At 40.2% G+C, this 25,473-nt stretch overlaps 1 protein-coding gene across 3 annotated transcripts in view; it reads right to left on the reverse strand.

Moving 5' to 3' along the window:
• The window catches only part of slc12a5a (solute carrier family 12 member 5a), a 168,706-nt gene that overhangs the window by 100,277 nt on the left and 42,956 nt on the right, over window positions 1-25,473 (reverse strand). The gene's annotated exons all lie outside the window — the stretch shown is intronic.

The raw sequence follows: 25,473 nt of genomic DNA on the forward strand, positions 1-25,473 counted from the left end.
AACAAGCCCCATCAACATCATCTGTATGCAGTTATGATAAACATGAGGGGCCGTGTACTCACACACGAAAAGACACACTGCAGCAGCAACCATTTGGTTTTGTATATATGCACAAATCCACACACCGACACGCCTCTCTGCTCTCTCTGTATGTGCAGCTAACAAATCAGGGCACCTCTCTTTATCTTTTACATTTCTTCTTTTAATCCGTCCTTTAGAGTGCAGAGATGTTTGGTTCCAGCTGAGAGGACCCTGCATGCTGCACGCTATCGGCACAGCATTGAAGCCTCGCTGTCAATTAGAGCGCTCGCATTTTGATCCACGCAGATTCATTTTGATCTGGTACACGGTGTACCGTGTGCAAAAAAGAAAACCTGTGTAGTATGAAGACAGTCTGAGTGCGTGTGTGATGTGTGTATGTTTTTTACCCGTGTCCCAGCAGTCGTGATCCCACACAAGAGATATGAAAGCAATTAATCTTGGTTTTAGTCATGGTAGCGCTGATGCACAGAATAGATTTCAACAAAAAGAGAATGAGGAAAAATATATCTGCACGCTCGGCTCCAGTGAATAAATTTATTACCGGCATCTCAAACAAAACTGGTTTTGTCAAGGCACAATTACCTTGACAAAGAACCAATACCTTGAAGCTTGGCAATACATTTCTGCACCGAGCTGTGTGTACGGATACATTTCTCACTCTTTGTTCATTAGTGCTCACACCAGAGCCAGCAGTTTGCATGCAACGACAGAAGACACGGACAAATTAATTTGAATATCCATGAGGGGCGAGCCGCTGCGTTTACACAGCTGAAAGATTCAGTTTGATTGTGTCCTAAATGCTCATTGTTGCTTTATGTAGATTATACTACCTGTAGTATCGAGCAAGAACTCTGATTGGTTAAATGTGAATGAGCATAATATGAAATCATGACGACTGCTTCTCTTTTGCTAACCTTTTTTCAATGGTTACACTACATGAACATGTGTCACACAGTGAACTCCCAAACCCTGGTAGAGGACTCTATTCTATGTTTTTCTGCTTTGCAACAGCAGCTGACGTACATAGACGCAGCTCTCATTCATATTGTACATATACTGGAGATGAGAGTCCTGCCCGGCGACAGTCACTGCTGGTTGGTCATTTACTCCTCAGTGATCGTTTGTTACTGCCGTCATTGTGATTGATGGAAGGCGACTTAAAGGTTAAATCAATTTTCTGCTGTGAACACAGGAATCTTAGTTTCTTTATGTTCTTTCTAATTTTGGTATTTTTCATGAAGGTCCATCTTGGGATGAACATTGACAACTAGTTTTGGCTATAGATGCTGTATACATCTATACTGTTGTAGTGTTTAAATGTTTGGAAATCTTGTTGTCTTAGTCACTGTTAGTCAGTGAATATGTGTCGTCTTGAAAATGTTTTTTTTTTTTTGTACTGTAATTAACTGGAGATGATGTCTCTGCCTCCCGCCCAGGGACTATGAACATTGGTTATGAGCTTATCGCTAACTCTACACACCACACGGGTAGACAGTGCCCACAAGCCATATCTCTTTTGTGCACTCGAACATAGATCATGTCAGTGGTTAAAAAAAGTTTGGAAAGAAAATCCAGCACATAACACATAATGAATCATAATGATACATAATTGATTGTTAAGGTATCCAACCACTGATTAAAAATGTATAAACATTTGCATTCCAAACTGTGGTCAAAACAGTACACTTGAGGACGTCATATTAAGCTTTCAGAAACCAGGATTGTTCACTATTTTCTGATATATTGTCGGAAAAACAACAACAGTCTAATCAACATTGGAAATAATCATTGGTTGCAGGACGTAATAGACACATATCTCGACCTTGTGCAGTAGATATCTAACATGCCCTTTAAAATCAGGTGATCCACTTAACCTCTCAATGGGTACGCCCAAGGTGCTAACACTGCATCATCATTGCAGCTGTTTACATAGAGCATTTAAATCAGCCTTCAGCATCCTCCTGTACACCAAAATTTACCTCAACAAGAGGCAGAGGAAGGTTATCGTCTCTGTGAGCAGGTTTAAATGTCACAGCTTGGACACCAAACACTAACTGTGCAAACTCTGAACTCACACGTTGATATAACCGTGACATAACTGTTATGTAACAGCGGCGGTGAATGAAATCAAAATGTATTTTGCACACAACAAAAATAGCTGACGTTAGCGAACACACTGCCAAATCTCAGCATTATTTCAATCGGGAGGGAAACAAGGTGGGCAAAGAGCCATTGTAAACTTGAGTAAATTGTTGTTTTACATTATTGAGCAACATCTTGTTTGACAAAGCTGACCATGAGATGGGACAGTTTTTATTTCTCTTTACATCTAATGCAAGAGGATTGTATTGAAATTTCTTAGTTATCTATCACTTTCCTGTCATGTTGCGTTTACAGTCAGCGCACATTAGATTGTTTGTAGGGGAAGTGAAATCTCCTGTTGGACAGGCAGAAAGAAGAGGACAGAGAGGAGCTGGTCGATACATCACCTAAATAGAACAAGGGACTGGTAAGAACATGTTCAGATGATGGCAACGAAATGTGTTTACTTCAGGATGTCTTACTAACCACTTCGAGGATGTGGTCTATTGCATGCATCTGCCAGTCAATACCTCATTTACACAAGTCTGCTGGAAGGACTTGCCATTCACGCTCAATGTTCTTGACAAGTAAGAGTTTCATAAACAGACAAACAATAACCACTACTCAACTAATTCTGCAATTTTACCAAATGGAGCAGGTGTTGAAACTCAAAATGTGTTTTTGAGAAACAATAGTTGTTTTTGTACCATTTATATCCAACGACATGTTGAATGACGAGAATCTATTGTGTCTCAAGGTAATGTGAAGTAGGAATGTAAGAGGAAGGTGGCAGACGAACACTGAATGCAGCGGGGTAGAACAAGCAGCTGTAAGAACAAACAGAAGAAAAATTGACTAAAGGCTAAATGCAGTTATGACAGACAAAACTTTAAAATTTTGTTTAGTTTTTTTATCCAGGGATTTATGAACAGCACAGATTTATTCAAATAGACCAGGCAAGCTTAAAGAATTTAACTTGGCAGTAGGGATGCACATACGTAACCTTCAGCAACTCAGTAGAAAAGAAAACGGAACTCAGTAGAGTGCCTACCTCTGCCAAGGCCCAACAATCCCCTTTAAGTCAACCAAGCTGGATACCATCCATAACTTCTTAACTATAAATTAAGCTAAAATAATCTAGAATCTTCAACAAATTGTACACACACATAGAAACCAGCCACCTAAACATTCCAGATTTTTTTTCATCAAGATAAATGCATTATTCCCTGAGAAATTAATGTAAATGGTGAAACGATCTCATAACATTGGAGAAAGTAAGAAAAGAAATCCTGGAAGTTGATGGGGTCTATTCTGGTCTCAGACCAATCCTCCATCCAAGCTTCATGGAAGTCCAGTTTTTGTGTAATCTTGCTGACAAACCAACCAACCAACCAACAAATGTACACAGGTGAAAACACGACCTGCTTGGCGGTCGTACTAAACATGCATTGTATCTATGTAACGTTTAATAAAGAACTATTTACACATTAAGCTCAATGAGAAAACAGCTAAAACAGACTTCACCTCTTTTGTTAGCAGTGTTAGAATGTGATGTCATAACGCCACCAGGGCGAAAAGAGATTGACCAGGTCATCAGGGAAATGAGTGTGAATTCTTCGCAGACTGAACAGTGCAGATAGGCTAACCCCAACATCCAGCTGCATATTTGCTTGGGACACTAGTGTGTTAGAAGAGTTGACTGACAGGCTTTTACTTGGGTTTACTCGGGTATTCCTTCCGCTACTTAACAGTATCATCCACATAAAGAAATTAATTGTTCGGAGGTGCTGTTGTGCCGTGTGCTGTGAGTCGTTTGAGTCATTCTTACTCACAACTTGTATGTAACCAAGTGTTTCTACTCCAGAGACAACCCCAAATTATGCAATTCACTTTCGTGTTTCTCGGTTCAACTCTAAGCTATTAGAAAGTCTAATTAATGCTATTCAAATTTTCTGTGGGCGCTATTCTGTGCGTGTACTGCTGACTCACCCAGGCATCAGAGGGCTTTCTTATATCTTAAGCAGCATGGTTTGATGACAACTTAACAGTGTCTTGTCTACAAACAGGGCCCTCTTATTGGATTAGCTCAAACGCTTACAACAATAAGACTCTGCCAAAAGTAACTCCTTGGCTACAGCATGGGAGGTAGAAGCAGTGGAAACTACAGCAATAGTAGATGCATCTCATACTACAATGAAACTAAAATTGGGGCACTTATTCTGAGCGCCTGTATGTGAAAGAGAGAGAGAGAAAGAGAGAGAGAGTAAGAATATGTGAATTTGAGCCTACAGGCGTTGCAGTCAACAGGCAGAGTGTGTGATAAAGAGACAAACAGGGAGAGAGAGAGAGAGAGAGAGAGAGAGAGAGAGAGAGAGAGAGAGAGAGAGATCAACTGGACTATTGACAAATAAGAGGCCTTTATGACTAAATGCAGATGCATGAGTCACATATTTCCCTGAAGTTGTACTTGTTATCTGTGGCTGATAACATGCGTGTCAGTCAGCAATTCATGTGCGAACCTACTTGTGTGCATGTGCGATTTCAACTTTATGTCACGCTTTCCTCAGGGGAGTACTCCCACCAATAATCACTTTCCAGAGAACAATTTTCTTAAAAAAGAAATGGATAAAGCTACATTTTCAAGGGTTTAGATTGTCGGCTCATTTAAATGTCATTAACTCAGAGCTCTAAACAGGAGAAGGGAGGATCGTTGTTGAGTGATGTTTTACCGAATAAAGCCTTGCTAAGGTCATATTGACCTGGTTCTCTCCACTCAAGAGCCTGCTAATGAAGTAGAGAAACTTGCACACACCACATACTTTTAATGATGACAGGCCATGGTCAAAAGAAATTCAATTATGTTTCTGAGCAGGGCTTGCTGACCTCTTGTGACCTTGAGTCATCAAAAGGAGAGGAGGGAGAGAGGGAGGTGAGAGGGAGGGTGCTGGCTTTTAAGAGATACAAGCAGTAAACGGATGTGAGTCGAGTCATAAAAAGGAAGAGGAGGAGGAAGAACTCACGTAGCATTTTTGGCAAAAAACGTAAGCTCTCTAGTCATCTTAGCCGACTATGAAGGATTTAGTGTACCATGGAGCATAAGACTACGCTTCTGAGATGATGCTGAACCAGATTGTACTTTAAATCTTACATCGCATAATAAATTGCAGCACATGGTAACACTAAATAAACACAAGATCTTCCAGGTTCAGATTTGATAGACACTGATTGTGATTAGTGAGTTTGGTCCTGGTTGGTTTACCACTAATTATCATTGTAGTAAGAAAATAACTGTAAAGATAAAACCACGTTTATACTTAAAAGAATATTTCAACATTTTGGGACATATACTTATTCACTTTCCCATCAAGAGTTAGACGAGAAGTTTGTGTTGTGTTTGTTGTCCTCATACCTGATTGACTGAGGAAGTCGTTTGTGAACGTCTCCCTTAGCAACACCACCTTTTATTTCACAGTTTATCAGACAAACACAGAACTACATCACATGGTTGCAGCTTGGTTAGTTTTTGACAGTAAAACTACCTGGTTGGTTTGGGTAAAAATCACCACATTACCTCCACAATTTCTGTTACAAATGTACCTTCTTAACCTGAGAAACTGATGTTATGTTACGTACATGAAGTTACTTCACTACGGTTGCCGCGTAACAACAAACGTCACCATGGGTCGTAAATCCTAGCTTGAATTTCTGCAAAGTAACCAGTGTCTAAATGTATCAAATACATGTAGTGTAGAGGAAGTTTTAAGTAGCAGAGTATCAAATTACTCAAGTAAAGAACCTGACAATTGTACTGAAGATCAGTTTTTGAGTAGATTGTACTGTTTATTTCATGACAAGTTACATTTTCACTGCAAATAAATATCAGTACCACATATAATTTTGTGTCTCCTTGATTTCTCATAATCGGTATCAGCCCTGAAAAAGCCATATCAGTCAAACCCTGATGTACGCTGTAGATCAATCATCATCACTCATCTTCAATGAGTCCCCAGGGCTTCAGTGGGACTGGTTCCAGTTAAGAATAAGTTTTCAGTACCAGAGTTTTGGACACACAGAACTGCTACATGTTCTCTCAGTGCACACTGGTGAGCGGCTCAAGGAGCTTTGGTTGTTACAGGATGAGATAAAGCGAGAGGACGACCACTTCCAATATACGGTATCAGTAGCAGTCGAGTCGCGTCTCCTCATGTTTTGCGGTGTCCTGGACTCCTGCCAGATCATAATGGTCCGTCTGAGCAAAAAGCAAAAGGCCTGGACACTTCAACTGGACACAAGCGACGCAAAGACAAAAACTAAACAAGAAACAAAAAATACTCAGGGAGCTTAAAAGGCTGTTACTTGCTACTCATCTCAAAGTGTGCGGCTGGCGGAGCGTCAAAAGTTTTGAAATGAAACAGCATCTGTAATATTCTCTCTGAATTCCCTCAGTGACTTAAACCAAAAAAATATTTTGAGTGAGAGAAGGCACTTGCACTTAAATAATGCAATACTTTTCTTCCTCTGTCAGAAATCTGAGCCAGAAAAAGGCTCAGTCAGCATCAGTGTTAGGCACATCTGAGCCACCAGTTTTATCTGCAAACATGACAACACACAACAGGTTTGTTTGCTTCACACAACCTAAAATAGTATTGAGTTGAGACATTGTCTTTATCAGCCAAAAATAGCCCTCTTAAGCCAGATCTTTACTTGATGATGACTGCAATAAATCTAATTGAAGCTGCATTGTCATAAATAATGCATTCTGGCTTTCTGTCTCAGCCATTTTGGGAAACAAATATGCAAACGTGAAAATGACTTCCATAAACATAATAACGAGGCTGATGTGCATGCAGTGTTGCTGCCGAGGCATTGTGAAACAATTTGAGGATGCAGTTTGTTAGTACAACACTCGAGCACTTCTGTTGATGAGTGCAGCCTGACTAGATTTCCCATGTGTCTTATTCTCTCGCTCTCGCTCCACTGTAAATCTGATCAGTACCGCCTAATATCCTCCTACGGCATGCCTGAGGACAAATACAAACATACACGCATGCACGAACAATAAAGGACATGATTATCAGTTTATTTGTATGAAATTGTGTTTGGTTTGGCTCAAGAAAATTACATGGCAACTGTTGGATTTCGCCTTGCTCTCCTGACAGGTAATCTACAGTAGGCTGTGGACGATAATGGATGTTATTCATTAGATGGGTGGATTTCATCTACGGCTGTCCATCAGTTTACCTGGTGCTGCCAAATAGAATAACATGTTTGCGCCCACTGTGTAAATTCTCTTTATTGAATCCACCCGCTTTTTTTGAATTTGCCCTTCACAAACAAATCTAATCATAGCTTTGTCCCTTGTGAAAGGCTGACTTTGTAATATGAAAGAGCAGCGGTCTGACGGTCATTATTGAATATGACTGGGAAACATAGACAAAAATCAATTCTGTAGGATTCTGTAAAAAATGTTTTTAAATGATTCAAAATGTGTCCCCAGTCCATGTTAGCCACAGTTAAAGGATTATCATTATATAACCTTACAAAATAATATATTGTTCATTAGAGCAGAGACTCCACTACTGTACATGTGTATGGTGTCAGAGATTTGTTTAGTGCTGAAAACCTGCAGGGCTGGCAGAACCTCTTGGCTCTCAGAGGGGTTGTCAAGTAATTAATCTATGAATAGCCGGGGCAGCCCTGAGAAATGAGCCCCCACATCTGACAGGGCTTTGATTGGGAGACAGGCATCTAAAGATGTGAGGGAGATTCTTGTAGCCTTGACAGGAAGAACGAGGAGATCAAAGTGGTGTGGCGATGTCCCGACACAGCAGAGCCGGGCTTTTGTTTGCTCCAAACATGTTTTATCTGATGAGGCCTGCTGGCCAATCTCACTGAGTTGTATTTCTAATCGCCTAATCCTTCCAAAGAAGCCGCTGGCTCGGGAAAAAACTGACGAATATACTGACGCGCGTGTTAAGGTGTGCTGCATATCTGTAGACAGATGTGTACATGTGTATGCGTAGGTGCAAACATAAACTTATGATATGCAAAAGATAGATATTTGCATTTAAACATGCTATGTGGTCGCTTAAGCCGATCTAGGGATTTCCTGTGAATGTAACTCATTCCTTTAAACCGGACAGCTGCATTAAATCCAAAGAAATCCGGCTAAAGCGAAAGCAGCAGATTGATAAAAGCTGATGGCAATTTTAACGTAGACTTGTAATACAGAAGAGGCTTCAGTGAAATTAAAGTAAAAACAGGGAAAGACGTAAATAAACAAAGCAGTCTTTAATAGAGTTGCACGATACCCGCGGTACCCACGGTTCCTACTATACTAGAAATTCTACACGACGGTACTACCGTGGATTACTATACTACCGGTGCCACTTTCCGCTACATAGCGGCCGCCTCTACTCTCCTCCCGGCTTCTCATTGCATGCTACTCCCTTGTAAACAAACCCACATGCTAACTACTGCAACCGAACTACACAGCTGCTGAATGATTGGCTGTTTGCCTGTTACTGGTGATGTCCGGGGATATGATGCTGGGTCCGCCCGTCTGTTAGCTGATTGGCTGTTCGTGTGTTTCTGCCGGCAAGAACGAACTCCGTGAAGACAGCTCCGCTTCGATAGAAATTCGCTTCAAAACAAACAACAAGCTAAAGTTCTGTCTCACCCAGATGCGAGCTTACAGTCACTAACACGAGACAACACACTCACCATGGCAGAAGCACCAGGCCCGAGCGGCGAGTCTGCCGCGGCGGCGTCTCAGTGGCACCACTAATTTTGCTCAAAAAACCAAACTCCAAAAGTCACATTTGGAACTATTTTAGCTTTAAACAAGGCACAGATGGTAAAGCAATAGACGATGGCCGTCCACTGTGCAGGCGCTGCCACCAAGCTATAGAAGCCAAAGGAGGGAACACATCCAACCTCATAAACACCTGTAGGGTCGTCACCCAGATTTATATGTCGAATACCAGGTTAGTATGCCCTGTTTATTTTCTCATTGGCTAATATTAGTCTATATGCTCCGTGTACAGGCTGAGGAATGAAGAGTTAAAGGATGTCAAAGTATAAAGCACCTAGAAAATGCATCAAAATATAGTTTTCACAGGGAATCAGTTCCTGTTTATTGTATTTTGTCCTCTATGGTTTATTATGTTATATTATTGTCAAATAGATATTTTTAAAAGACAGAGGATTTGTTATCCTAAGTTGATTATTTATATTAGTTAAACATAAATAATGTGCAAAGGAAACTAAATGATTATATGATTTCAACCATATAAATTCTAACTTCATTTATTTGTTTTTTATTGCTCGTATGCTTTTGTTCATGTACTCTTATTGACCCAGTTATGAACTAAAACCATTAGGACCATTAGGCTAATTTGTTATGTATTTCCCACTCCTTATTTTAGAGAGACCCATCCAACCCAAAAGGGAAGCAACCCATGGCCAAGACCATACCTTTTTTTTTTTTTAATTTTAACTTTTTAATAAATGCTATTCATAAAAATATTTGTTTCAGTCTAATTCATGCTTCACTAGTATTATGTTTATCATGCACCAAACAACATTATAAGTAATTAATAAGTATTTATAACTTGTACAAATACATTGCAGTTCATAAAAATAATGATAATAAAAAAAGGCTGCAGTATCGCGATAATACCCGGAACCGTGATACTTTGTCTGGTATAGTATCGTGGTTACTCATTTTGGTATCGTGACAACTCTAGTCTTTAATGTATTGAGATTTACTTAAATTAACATTATCCTCATCATAATCATGTTAATTTATGTAGCCATATTGCACGGGCTTCAAATATGTGGTGTGGGCATAAAGTAACTATTTTTACCCTAACCCTTCTGTATAGTAGTTGTGTTTATAGCCATTATATAAATCACTGTAGTGCTTCTATCGTATTTCTGCTAAATCTTTATCCACATCCTTATTGTTTAAATACCACACAGTAAAGACCTGCAGTTTGGTGAAATGACCTGCTGTATAAACAGACTGATTTTGTCTGAGGAGGTTGAAATGTATCTGTTCGTGCTCATAGTACTGTCAGTCAACCTCAGGCTCAGCCTGTAGACGTTCATGTTTCTCCTTTAACTTCAATTTTGGCTCATATTTGGTTTTTCATTTCCAGATTGGTTTATCTAATGAATCTTATTCCCCTAATGCATAAGAAATGATAATTAAAATGGAAATTCACTCTAATTATTAGGCTGTTGCATAACATGACTAACGGGTTATATATTCATATTTCAAACAGACGTTTAATATAAGTGTTGAGATGAAAATGGTGGTGGAAGGTGAATATTTTAACCTTAAAAACAGATCCCAAAGAAACTCTTAACCACAATAAATGTGCTTAAATTCGCGGATATATTGCCAAGTCTGAATAGTCGATAAATGCAGAGACCTTTCTTTTCCTGATACTCCACACTGCACACTTGAAAACTGAGACAGTTAAGTTTGAATGCTGAATGCTGATGTTAAAATTCTTGGATAAAAACCTTCCATGTAAACATATATAATACACATATAATATAGTTCAGTATGTTTACTGACCATGTGCTGCCACACATTGAAGGAATTAGGCTTTTGCAATTCTGCTCTCTTATGATAGTATACTGGAACCTTTCATCACTGCTTTTACATTACAACTTTCTATACGTTGTTGTAATATGCTGTTTGCTTTTATTCTTAACTTGGTAAAAAAGAGTAACAGTTCCTCACTACTGTGAAGATAACTTCACAATAGATACTTTCACTTTCATTCAAATAGAACTGAAAAGGGACTCAAAACAGCATGTCCTGGGGCGCCCCAGTAGCTCAGTTGTTAGACCGTGTGTCCCATGCATGCAGGCTATGTCCTCACTGCAGCGGGCCGGGTTTATTCCGGCCTGTGGCCCTGCGTGTCATCCCCTTTTCTCGTTCCCTGTTTCCTCTCGCACTTTGTCTACCCTGTCCTTCAAATAAAGCCATGAAAAGGTCAAAAAAAGAAATGATAAAACAGCCTGTCCTAATCCCAAGTGGACCTGGGATGACTTTGTAAAAAAATAAATTGTTCTGATTGGATCACTGGGAAATAAAATCTAGGAAGACGCAATAAAATATATAAAAAAACTTGCTTCCTCCGACTGTTTCTTTGACCCCCCTAAAACAGTGGAAACACTGCAAATCTCAATATCAGCCTGAAAAATCAAGTATCAATCGGGCTTTCCTATTGTATCATCATTGCTATCATGTGCAACACTCAGTACCATGATAGTATTGTATTGCTAGTTATTTTGTGATTCCACTACTGGTGAAGACGCAGCATAACTGTGTGTGTGTGTGTGTGTGTGTGTGTGTGTGTGTTTGTGTGTGTGCGCTGGCAGTTATGTGCGTGTGTGTATGTGTGTGTGTGGGGGGGGGGGGGGGTCTCTGACATCTTCCCACATTAAAAAGGTGAACCTGACAGAACTATTGAGCTGTGGCGGCAGGCAGTCCACGCTGCAGCCCCTGAAATGTTAGATAAAGACGTAGCAGGAAGAAAAGCAGCAGCGAGATGCACCTTGTACAGGAGAGAAAAAGGCACACAATGGTGGATAAGATGCACCGAGGAGAGCAGAGATATGTTTCAAGTGGATGGAGTGTCATACATTGCACTTGTTGTAAATCTCTGCCTGTACAGCAGCTGTGTGTGTGTGTGTGTGTGTGTGTGTGTGTGTGTGTGTGTGTGTGTGAGAGAGAGAGAGACCATGCCTATACTGCCATCCATACATCCTCATCTCTCCCATACATCCACCAGCACTGCATTAATTCACCCTTTTTTCTATTTCTTCCATTTAAGTCACTGAAGAGGAGGAGGAGGAGGAGAAGGAGGAGGAGGAAAGAAGACATGACCCAGTTTTATTTCCTCCGAAGAAAACAGATGGAGCAACAGAGAGAAGAGAAATGAAGTGATAGAAGAAGAAGAAGAAGAAGAAGAGGAGCGGGGAAACATCAGCCTGAATGAGAGCACAAAGTAATGAGGGCTAATTTTCATGCATGGCTCTACATCTTCTGGCCTACCCGCAATAATCATCAACCCAGTTTGGTCAAACCAGAAAAAAATCAGGCTCCTCTGAAATATCTTAGTGCAAAAGACTCATCGGGCCACATCTTTATGGCTTTTGAATCCATGTTTTGGGCGCAGATGTGTCGCATTCTGCCCCAAACATGTGTTGTACTGTATTTATCAAGTAGATGCACCAGACTGGAGTCAGAGTTTTGCGTGTCGTTTAAATGAGAGAATGTATGAACGTCCACCTGTCTCCTCATTGCAGATTCATAAGGAGATGATAATACATGGTGGATTGTGTATTCCGCTATACTTACTGGGGTTGTGCTACTTGTAAATGCCTGTTTGACAGGGAAAATTCTCCAATACATAAAAATAAGAGTAAGGAGCCACAATGAAGTCTGTGGTGGGAAAATACATTTGCATTCAATATAGGCAACGTATTATTATAAACAATAGCATACACACAAATACAGATACACTACTGTTAATGAAATCAATATCTGATTACAGTATGCCAACAGGGCTAACAATTATTTTTAGAATCCGACCGATACTCAAATGCCGACTGGGGAGTGAAAAATTCAGATGTCATTATATTGGCAGATATACACACATTTCTTATGACCCCTCAAATCAAACACTTGTGATGGAGATATGTACTTGAGGCAGAATATTTTACAGTTTTAACAATAAATAATATTATCTTAAATGACACCGGTGTACTGAAACAGTGTATTTCACTGGAGATTACAAAATAATAAATTACCCCCACCATCTTTGAATGCATTTTAATCTCATCTTAAAAAATCGGTCAACCGATATAGCGGTCAGGCTCCATATATTTTCATTATCAATTAACCTGGGGATTATTTTCATGATTAATCTGTTGATGATTTAGTATAGTGTCTCATGATTGACATATATCTTAATGAAGTGATCATTCAGCTGTAAACGCAAATGAATGTTGGACGGTTGTTGACCTGTAAAACCACTACAAGCTACACTTCTCTTCCTTGTTGAGACATTAAAGAGAGCATTTGGCTGTTTTTACCTCAGTACTGACATCCATACAAACACCATCTCCACCTCCACCTCCACCTGCTCCTGCTCTCCCTACCAACCTCGCTCTCTCCACTGGTTGTGGTGCTGTTTGTACCTTGTGTATATTCTTCTTTCTGTGAACAATGTTTAGTTTACTGCCTCCTTATCTTATTAGTAATTAGTAATATATGATAAAGATCTGAGTATTTTCTGGGTAATTTTCTGAGCTTAGTGATCTGAAATAAACAAAACATTTGGTCCTTATCTAATTTGGCCAAAGATCCACCATTTTCATATGATTGTTTGATGATTTTGACTTGAATTTTTAACCATCTAAACCAGTTAAACCTAACAGTACAAGAGTATACTTATATAAGGCCTAATTGGATGGCGTTGAGGTGGTTTTATAATACGAAACACCCCTCTAACAGCGCATCAGTAAGCTGGTACATGATGTCAAGAACACCAAGGTACTGTAGGCAGCTTCTTCCTTGGAGCAACATACTGAAGGCTTTTGTAGGTTGCTCATGTAAGCTGCTTTAGAGCACAGAACATCTGTTTACGTCAGAAAGGAGACACTTGACTGAGATGGAAAGGGGGGCGATTTATCCAGTGTAACACAAATCAATGTTTGGTTCAGGCTTCACAGAAACATGATCAGAGGGATTATGTTAGTAGGAAGCTGGCAGCCTTATTTTGGTAAATTTGTGGAAATTAAATGCAGTGGATGTTGTGTTAAAAATAACAAAGAAACTTCCACAACTGGAACAGTAGCCTTTTTACCTCCCTGATGAGTTTCAGCAGCTCATTTGCTCCACTCCCAAGAGGAAACAACACATTTGAAAGGAGAAATGATCTCAGAGTTGTTGGCAGGAATCTATTTTTTGTGTCATATTATATGAATTTGGATCTGTTGTGTAACATTTAACAATGCTCTGCCTGCAGTACTAAAGTTGGGAGTTTTTTTTATTGTGAAAGGTGTGTGGGCATTCAGATTTTTATAGACCTTCTACTGTGGCTGCCACTAATTTTGTACATACACTCCTACAAACATAAACTAAACTGACCTCTAAGAGCAGAGAAGTTTTTTTGTGTGTTTGCCGTTGGCGTAAAAAAAAACTGTTTTAAGATTCTAACTTGATGCTGTTGTTGTTTTAAGTTGACCACGCCACACCGAGATGCCAGAGGTGCTGCTTTGATTCTCCTGTGCTCGTCCAGACAGGACAGTCACAACATAAATAAAACAAAAAGACACAGTCTAGTGAGTCTACTGAATCTCTACTCCTTAAAGTCACTTTCTGAGTGCCGTCCGTCTGCACTGAGCAGATACTTGTCAAATATGAAAGATGTACATTAAAGCCCCTGTACGGAGTTTTTAACTGGATATAGAAAAGCCTCTGCTTTCTGCTGATGTGTCTCTGTTACCTACAACAGCAAATGAGCCCATCAGCGTGAAGATACGCTTTTTCTAAGTAGTCTAATTCTATACCTCTGAAAGGCATTGGTCGGGTCGGACCACTGACGAAACGATTTACGGCAGTCAGACCGGAACTGACGACATTCAGGATACGGCATAGCTGTTTTGTTGCTACGCTAGCCAGTGCTAACCGAGCTAAAACTTTTGTCATGGCTGATAATGAGACAAAGAAAAGAAAAAGAATTCGAACCGAAGACCAACGAAAGGCCAAGAGGGAATCCGATCGAGCTAGGGCTAAACACGGATAAACATTGGCGATTCCTTCCAGAGATGGAGAGAGTTGCGGGGCTTGAAGGGAGGGTCGGATCCAGAATTTGCCCGATTCCTCCTAGACAGGTTTGTAAATTTTATTTCATTTATGAAATGTAATGCGGGACGTAGTTTACAGCAATACATGAATTCATGTTGTTACAGCAAAGCTGGCTAACGTTACCACTAGATTAGCTCTAGATACTACACTCGTGAAAACGACAACAAACGTCTTAGATCACGCATCCATTTCAGCTGTGTGTATCAGCCCAGCCGACCTGCAACGATGCATCGGTAATATCCTCTGTCATTATAAATGATTCAGTTTCTTACTTAGAACAAAACATCCATCACAATCACTGTGACTTTGCTGTAACGCTAGCTCTGTAGCACCGTGGGTAATATATATAGCTGGGAAATTGCAGTGCAACAGCAGCATTACTTTGTTTCACCGGCGGCATTTTATATTAAGTAGAAATACAAATAGACACAGTACCTCGTCCATATGCACGCTGCAGATAGCTGCTAAAAAAAAAAAAAAAAAAAAAAGTTTTCAAAGCAAGTCACGTCGTCTTTCCGACGTTTCCAAAACAAATCTACACGCGCCGGCCAGACAAACGTCTTCACGACAGTGGGCGCTAGAGCTCATGGGAAATGCAGTTTTCATTCCGGCAAAACACTACCGCTTTCGTCCAGCGGGGCCGCCAAAATCAACACTAAATGAAAAGTCTGTACAGGGGCTTTAATAAAAGATTAACAACCGACGTTGGCAGAGATTTTGACAAACAAGTGGAACTTAATAATAGCTGTATTCCATTTGGATGTGCCAGGACCAGGATCCTGCTAATGTGCATGCTGGCGCACTGGCGAGCCATACTGGCACAACTAGATGAAATGGAGCTATAAATGTTGTGGTTATACCTGTTTGTCTATCTAAGACAGGTTAGACAAAATGTCTACTGCTAAAAAAGTAAATCAGGGGAGTTTGGAAGGTTAGTAAAAAAGCAACTTAATTTTCTAGACTAGGGATTTAAAGATAATATATATATTGTATAGATGTGAACTTTAATTATCCAAAATGTTTTCCAACAAAACCTGGTTTCCAAAACCAGAGAAATCTCCTCAAGTTTGCGCAAGGCAACAATGTGCTTTAATTGGTCGCCTGTCACCATGTGAGGAAGGAAGTCAGCACAAGACTTAACATGCATAAAACTTTAAAACATTACCTCATCCAACATTCATGGCTGAGTCACACCAGATTTTCTTTAGCAACAGTGACTGTTTAAGAGTGTGCTTCTTTGTATGTGTCTGCGTTTGCAATTTGGCTAACTCTCCCTGAATTCAACACTCACCTGAGACTCTGGTTCTCTCTCTCTTTCTTTTCTGTTCTCTGTAACGTTACATTCGTGAAATAAAGTGCATTTACTCTCCAGCTCCAGTCAACATCACAGTACATAAGCATCCGCCAGTGGAGCTCTCCTCAACTGACTGCTGCTGCAGTCAGGTTGATAAACAGGAGTGAAGATTAATCTACTTTTTGATCCCCAAAGTTCTAAATAATCTCTAAACTCTGCTCTCGTTGGTAAACAGCTCCAGATCACAGCAGATTCATTTGTGAGTATTATTGGTGGGTAAAAATTGACTTGCATGGGAATGTAGATTTTTATCTCCTATTATTGAAAATCCATTCACAAATTTTAATTAACAGCGTGATCTTAATGGAAAGAAAAACAAACTGAACTGGACTATGAGGGTAATGCAACAGCCCGACACTTAATAGCATGCACAGGCAAGTTTTCTTGAAGTCCATCTTAAAAAAGGCAGCGGTTGCAAGCATTTCTGTTATTGACTGAATAATAATACTTTGCAACGAACATTAAGGAGGCCACGTGTTTTACTTTTTACACCATCACCCAGAGACAAACGATAACAGAGCTGAGCAGTGATCTGGTGCCAGTAAACCAGCTGACAAACACATACCGCAGCATCAAACAACTTTATTTCACTTTGTGGTGAAGAAAATACCTTATTATGGGTTGAACCCCAGATCGATAGTTTCACATAAAAACTCAAAATGATTCCTGTATCAACTCAGCCTAATGGTGTATTTGCTTGTTGAATTATTATTCTTGAAAAGGTATTAGAAACTCTAAACCCTACAAAATAATACATGGATTCACCACTTAGCATCAACTATGAAGACCCTTTCATTTATCACGTGCAAAGCAGCATGTTGGAGCACAGGTCTTTGCTAAAAACTAAATATATAATTGTAAGGGTATCCAAGCGAACATATTTAGCAGCCAGGTGTTATCTCTGCCTGCTTTGTAACGCACTATTTGTCATCCAGGGTCAGAGGATACGAGGTCCAGATCGAGTGAGCTTCAAAAGAGCTGTCGTGTATCTGCTCCGCGTGTGTGCAGCTGTACAAACTTATGGGGCATGCACAAACAGGTCAGGCATTATGAGTGAAAATGTTTTGTGACCAGAATCAAGAAAAGGTGGCAAATGCAACACACTACAAGTGCAATTGAACATTGGTCAGCTTTTAAAAATAGTTCCTAAGGAGATAAAATGACACCTCGCTCCTATTCAGAAATAGCTTCCTCTTTATCCGAAATAACTAAGACACATTCGTTTCACTGTATGTGTTTAACGGCACAGATCAGCTTTGCTCATAAAAGGTCACCTCATTACTGTTCCCACATTACGCAATCTGATGTCAATTTTATGCCACATTGACCTTTGTTTCTATTTTTGCCTCTTCTGCAACAGTGCACCTATGGGCTTGTCGGCACTAAGCTGACATTTACACCAAAAATACTCAACTGCACCCACGACAGAAAAACACTCAGGCACTGAATGGGTAGTTAGTGGAGTATGCCATGTTCTACATTTACACCAGCTACAGCCACCCAAGCTATTTTCTCCACCAATTGGCAGACCTTTAGGACCAGTGTGGCCACTTTCACGCCACAATGTTGATTATTGGCACAGGCACTCAGCGACTATTCAGACTGCTTCCAGAAAACTGTCCGGGCAGTGGGTGGCTCAACACTGGGTGTAGATAAAAGGTGTGTCTGCACATGGCTGCTTGTATGTGGCTATTTATAGCTGTTTTAGTCCCCAGTTTTACTACAGTCTGGTACAAAAGAAAGTAAATCTGTACATGGGTGTTTATGTTTTCTGTGGATCCCACAATATCTCAGCAGGACAGGAAATCAAATAATAGATGCTCCTGTTTTTAATACTGAATAGAAAAAGCTCAGCACGGGGATGTTTTGTCATTCCGTTGGCAAAAGGAGAATCTAGATTGATTGTGCTGGTTTTTTGGTCACAAAACTGGATAGGATGATGCACGACATGGCAGATCAATAAGGAACAGATCCTGCACACCATTTGAAGCTCACCACAACATCTTGTGGGATTGTATTCAGCATTTGTCCTGTGGTGGTTTTTGACCATCACACCCAAACCTTAAAAAAGCTATTATCAATGTCTATGTGACATGACAATGTGAATACTATGGCACAATATAAAGTAGGGCTGTCTTGATGAACCTTGATATGGAGCTCCCCTTAACTTTATGGCAACAGCCAATCTGAAGGCAGCTCATTTCAGTGAAAAAGCTTGAATAACGCACTGTACACTAACTGCTAAGCATCATACAACAGACAGAAAACGTTAGCAGCCAGCAAGTGAACATAGTGGAGCACTGAGCAGCAGATATTTCCTTCAGGAGGTGGTAGAGACCAAAAAGAAGTGCTCAGTGAATGTGCATTCATTAGGTGGCTGCAAGTCACGTGTAAATAATCAACTCTCCACTAACAAGTTCACCACATTAACTTAAATGCACAGTAGGGTCTCCATATCAACACTGAAGATTTTGCCAAGTGTGAGTGGAGGGCCAGACCTTCTGGAGGAATAAACACCCTGAGTCACATGGGATCCTGCTCTGATCCGGTGCGGTTTACAAGCAGAAGGATACTCGACATTAAATAATCACCACTGCTGAAGAAAAGCTATCTGAAATGACTCGTTCACTAATGATGTAATATTTTAGTGTTGCTCGCATTATCTTAAGTCACACTTATGGACTTACTTCCTTCCTGGAAGTCATACCATCGGGCAACCAAATAAAACACACGGTCACGTTGAGTACACTGGGTTTGAACTGTGTTGGAAAATTTGGGATGATCTAAGCACACAATTCAGTATAATATATCATGGAGACCTAGTCATCAACATTTTAATGCAGAATTCAATTATATATATTATACTTTTCAATGCAGAGTGAGCCTCTTAAACTTCATTTCAAACACTCCTTGAGATGTCCTGGATGAGCTATTGCTGTTGATTGCACAGGGATCTACTGAGAGCATGATCCAACCCAATGTTTTGAATGAAGAGATGGCATTTACTTCTTATATGTCCAAGTATAAAAGATAAGAAAGTCAATTTCCACCAATTTTGATTATTGATCAACACTTATTCATTTTTCAAGCAGAAATTGACAATTGAAAAAACATTTGCTGTTCCAGCTTCTAAAACGTAAGGATCTGTGGCTTCACAACGAATGAATGTGAAAATAAGCGACGGATGAATCAATAATCAAATAACCGCTGCAGCCCTCAAGCAGATGAATATATGATTGACACCCATCAGATCTATTGGATTGATTCATGTTCAGGTTAGTTACAAATACTAAAAGACTTCAGAGCAAGGCTGAGCTTTATAACCCATTAATAAAAACACCCTGTTAGCAGCAGTAACTGAGGAGCAGCTGCTGCTTACATCTGGAAGTGACTGAGCGAAGTGAAGCGAAATGACTCACAACCTTCAAAGAGGTCAAAGCTTCTCACACGAAACATGTCATGCCACTGTGGAACATCATGCAGTACAGCATCAGACCAGCAGGTTGCACCAGCTCTACCCAGCGAGCTAAAGTGTCTCATCGTCTCTATAATTAACTGGAGATGGGAGTGTCCCACATCACTAGAGGGACAATCTGATTGGATCAATTGACACCTCTGGCTTGTGATAGGTGATAATGTCCTATTCTGAGTGGATAATGCAGAGGTAATCTGCCCTGTGGAGATCCCCATCGCTGCCTAGCCCCCACCCAACCCCAACTCTGTTAACAACAGATAATAAGATTAGAGCTCGGCCCGTGGCTGATAGAATTACGACTATATCAGGGAGGTAGATCATTTCAGGTTGTAGCATGCCACTGCTTTCAACTGTCACACATTGACAGTGTCACCTCACTTTCGTAATACGGGGCACGTCTTGTGGGCGGTGACACACTGTCAATATGATCCAATGGTTTCAGATATTTTTTTGTTATCAGTTTGTTCTTTATAGGTTCCACTGAAGAATAACAATCAATATTCATTACCATAATGTTTTGGCAAACAAACAAAAGCCAGCATATACACAGCATTTCTTGAAAGTACTGTAGCGTATGCTATATGTCAGGGTTAAATGATCGGTCTCAATGGAAACTCAATAATTAGATGTCTGATAATTTTGCAGTGTTGTTTCCCAATAGTAGACTGACACTACAGCATGGAAAACCTACTATGATCATAAGTTGTCAAATTCCTCGCATACTGGCTTTTGCTGATAATCTGCTGTAAGACAGTGAGAAGGCGCTGTTCTCCCTGTGCAGAAACAGAACACTGGCAAGCAAAATTGGAAAAGGTACAGAAGGTGGTGTCCAACGGCAGGACGGCAGCAATATCTTTTTCTGTCACCAAAACGCTCAGGGGAAACATTGCTTTGATTTGAATTTAAAGTATGCTTGGTTGCTGAACATAGATTGAATCAACTGCTAACTGGGTTTTAAACTCAGGACTCCTGCAAAAATGATGCTCCCTCATCACTATTGTGCCTCTGCAGCCCGAGGCTGTACATGCACAAAGAGGTTTTGTTCAATTTTCTGGAGCCAACAAAGCCCAAACTCGCGTTGCTACGTAAGCAGCAACTAGCGCGCGCACACACACACACACACTCACACACACACACACACACACACACACACAAACTGAACTGGAACTACAGATAATGAAGAAATGTGTGGTCCGGTACAGGTCTTGTTAAGGCATCCACAAATTAAAAGGAAAAGGCAGCAGTATGTTTTTGATATAGTGCTGCTGAATTTCGACAGGAGAGGTGTAGATCTAGTCAGCTTCAAGTGAGAGAATGTCTGCGTCTGAATCTAAAAAGCTATAATCTTATCTGCCCACTGGAGCAGGAAGCAGAGAGGCACTAAATTCCCTTCTGGTGATTGGCTCTGGCACCGTTGGTAGATTCTCTCTCTCTCTCTCTCACACACACACACACACACACACACACACACACACACACACACACACACACACACACACACACACACACACACTTATTGGACATCCAGAAGCGAGTAGTAGAGAGAATTTCTCTGGTTCTACTCCTCTGATTTTGTAATTTAGTGTGAAGATAAAACAAAGAAAAAAAGAAAACAGTGATGTATCTTTAGAAGGTATCACCTGCCTGAGACGGTAACTGGCTTGGTTACTGTGAGGCTGTGAGCATGTACATATATGTATCTGGATCGTGTTAAGATGTTTTTTATTTTCATGCTAATTAGCAGAGTGCCCTTTCAGAGTGTGTGTGTGTGTGTATGAAGAAGCACTTTGTTGTGACCTTCCTCACAGCTCTTACTCTTTGTTACTATTTTTAATACAATGATGACACTTGTTTCACTGTATTGTGTTTTGATTTCCTCTGAATCCATCCCACTGTTTAGTTCTGTTTTTAACTCTGGAAGGCTGAATCTCCCGTCTCCAACAAATGTACCCATTGGCCGATTATAAAGAAGCCTTGAACCTTTAAGAGATTCAGCTAAACTCTCTCAGTACCATCAGTTATGGTAACAAGGGACTTGGCTGCTGTTGCACCTATGGAGAAATCAGATCACAAAACACTAATGTGTCAATCTAGAGGACAATTACATTCAATTTGTCACTTAATTGTCACAATTTGTAGGTCTGGTTGCCAAAAATCTCTCATCCTTGGTCACAGTTAATGAATGTTCGAATCGTATTTACAGTAGAACAGTCTTCCACAACTACCAAAAACACAGGACAAAACTTTTTGCGAGTTTGTTTATTTCATTTAGTTAGGAGATTTCATGCCCAGTGGTAGACATACTAGCATAGTGAAAGTGAGATTTATAGGAACCAATCTAAATGCAGATTCTAAAGCTGTTACAGCAGTTAAAGGACTGTAAACCACAGGCTTCAAGTTAAAGCAACCCCCCCCCCCCCAAAAAAAAAACAGTAAGAACAAACTATATTAAGAAAATATCAAACGGAAAAAATATTCCACCCCCTTCCTTCAGACTTCCCTTATAAGCCACTCCTCCGAAACACATGAACGTGCACTGCCTTACTTCACTGACACCAACAGACCCGAAGCTCTCGCTGGCCAGCCGGAGATGTGTAAGCAGCTTGTTCGCTGCGTACAAAGCGCTCTTTTAGTTTTTTAGTCTAATAAATAAATAAACAAATCATATGTACTCATTTGTACATTTTGGTTCTGTTATTGCACATTCATAGGAATGGTTTATTTATTGTATAGTTGTATAGATTACTATTGTTTATAGTATAGTTTGCTCTGTGCATATACATTGTATATATCTTGCTTTCTATTTATGTTATGTACAGTGTGTTTTTTCTTTTTCTTTCTTTTTTTGTGGACCCTCTGCTGCTGTGACAAAATAATTTCCCAGTCTGGGATCAATGAAGTAATTCTATTCTATTCTAAAAAAAATTAATCTGTTAGACGCACAATCAGGTAAACATCAGCAAAATAGCGGACGCTGACATGCACAATGAGAGTAAAGTGCAAAGTACAGATTGTGTGCAGGAAGGAAAGAATAAGTCTATAGACGGGCTTATTAGAGGCCAACAACAGCCACAGATACCATCTTTTTCCTTTGTTTGTCAGAGCATTTGATTTATTGATTGCTGTCAGAATCGTAAGAGATTTTTGACAGGAGAAAAAAAATGGTTTTAAGTGGTGTGTCACTCCAGTGACAGGAGGCACAGAGTGAAAAATACAGTTTCTACAGGAGAAATCTAAGGATTTTTGAGAAGAATCTCACCAGAGTTCCTGTGTTGATACTTCAAGTCTCCTGTGCGCTCTGTGCACTAATGGGCTCCTCACTGGACCCAAGCAGGGCTTCAACATATCAAGTGGTACTGAACAGCTTCAGTTTGCTGTCAATCAGCAACCACTGCCAAGGAAGTTGTGTCTAGAGTCCTGTTTGTCTGTCTGTAATTGGCAGGACATCTCAAAGCACTTTATGTCTTTCTTTTTCTGAGTCAGCCCTAAACATAGAGAACTACGTGCTTTTTTTAACTGTAGCTGCAATCGTGCGTATTGTGTGCTGCTTTGAATATGATATGTATGTTCTTTTAATGTCCTTTTTGTTGCACATACAAGCAAAGACACATTTCAAGTGACACAAGTACAAACCCTCTGCATCTCTTTTTCCTTGGCTTATTGCATGTGACTAATTATTATACATTAATTTTTGTTTCAAACTAGTACCCAGCTGCAGAACTGGGATTTCTTGGTGTAACTCCACTACAAGAAGTTAACTAACTCAGTATTTTTGACGATATTACTCAGCTCACTCGAATAAAAAAAAACCTAGCACATGCATCATATGTGTTCCAGTTGTGTTTATCCCTTCATGTATTAGGGTTGCAGATCCAAACTAACATTTCTACAGACTTTTCTACCACAGCGTTTAGTCTAATTGGTTGATACCTTTTCAAAAGGTCATAACAGCAGGGGTTAATTATTCATAGGAGGCAGAGGTATCAACAAAATTTTACAACATATGCAATATTTAGAGAGGATGAATGTTTCATGAGAGGAGGTGAATATAATGTAAGTCTAATGTGAATATTATGGCGTTCTGTTTTACATTTGACTCCGATACTCAGGGGGGAAATTGAGCACCCTCTGCCTCGCTTTGCTTGTTAGCACTTACTCTGTCACACTGCATTATCCACGTGTGTGTGTGTGTGTGTGTGTGTGTGCGTGCGTGTGTATATTTGTGTTATGTGTCGAAATAGCACTGTGAATAGCTCTATCAGCTGCTGCATCTCAAGGGGGTTCAGTTGGTAAGAGGGGGAGGTCAAGACAGAGAGAAGAAGGCTGCTTCTATCAATTTGAGAAGTCCCGAATCCTCTCAGCTGAGGACTTGTGAACTGAGCTGTTAGACTGTTTTTGTCTTTATCGCTGCTCAGCATCCATCTGTGTCTGCTGCCTTTGATAACAGAGTGCACAACGGGAACACACATTTGTTGACTTATTGGATTTTGAGTTCAACATGAACAAAACCTGTTTTGTGTGTTTTAATTAGGGCTGCCTCTCGACTACAGATTTTCCTTAAGGACTAGAATTCATTAGCTCAAGCAGACAGGTGACCAGTGGTCAAACATTTATGATATTCATTTTATTCTTTAAGTATATATATATTTTTTTTTTTGGAACACAACAACAATGCTAATGGTAATGGGAAAAGGAGTAACGTAAAAAAAAAAAAAAGGTTAAACTCAGTATAACATCAAACAAGGTCATCAAGTGCCAAATGTGGACATGAACTTTGTACTGAAAGTAAAACTCTGCTGAGCGTCTCTGTCTTGTTTTAGATCTTTGCTTCTCTCCTCTGAGTCTGTCAAACTCCAGCACAGACAGACAGCAGACAGCATTCTGGCGCAGGTATTAAACTCTGAAAGCTACAGCGCTTCGTACAGCAAAGGTGCACAAACAGGAACGTCATGATGCATTCAAAAAATCCTTTCATGAAGCAGCTGGTTGTCTACACAAAGGTGTGGTTAAAAAGAAAGTGCATCTCCACCCTTTAGTTTAGTTTAGTTTAGTTTTCTTTAACATGTTTAACTTTGCCAATAATATGTTTGATTTATGTGTTTTTGACAGATTTACATTTTTGAAGAAAAAAAAACACTATAAATATCATTAAATAATAACTTGGCGGCCCCCTGATGTAACTCTGAGGACCACCTAGGGGACAGGGTTTAATCAAATCAAATCAAATCAACCTTTATTTATATGGCGCTTTTCATACAGAAAGTATCACAAAGTGCCTTACAGCAGAAAAAGAGAAACAGCAAATAAAATCAGGAGAAGAAGCTTAAAAGAACCCAACCCTCCCACCCCCATAGTCATGCACAGAGACACACACAAATATATACACACTCATACACACACTCACACCTACACACACAGCCACGCAGACACACAGACACACACACTCACACCTACACAAACGCTAGCTGTCACTACAGAGACATGGCTGGGCAGCGAGATCTGAGGCACAGAGGAAGCTTTAGGAAGCTACCTTTGGGGGGCCAACCACACTGGGAGAGATCCCAGTCCAAGGTCGCAGGGAGCCCCACCACAGAGACCACCCCAACCCGGGCAGACAGGAGGCCC

Source organism: Sparus aurata, chromosome 6 (assembly GCF_900880675.1).
Source record: "Sparus aurata chromosome 6, fSpaAur1.1, whole genome shotgun sequence".
Classification (NCBI taxonomy): Eukaryota; Metazoa; Chordata; class Actinopteri; order Spariformes; family Sparidae; genus Sparus; species Sparus aurata.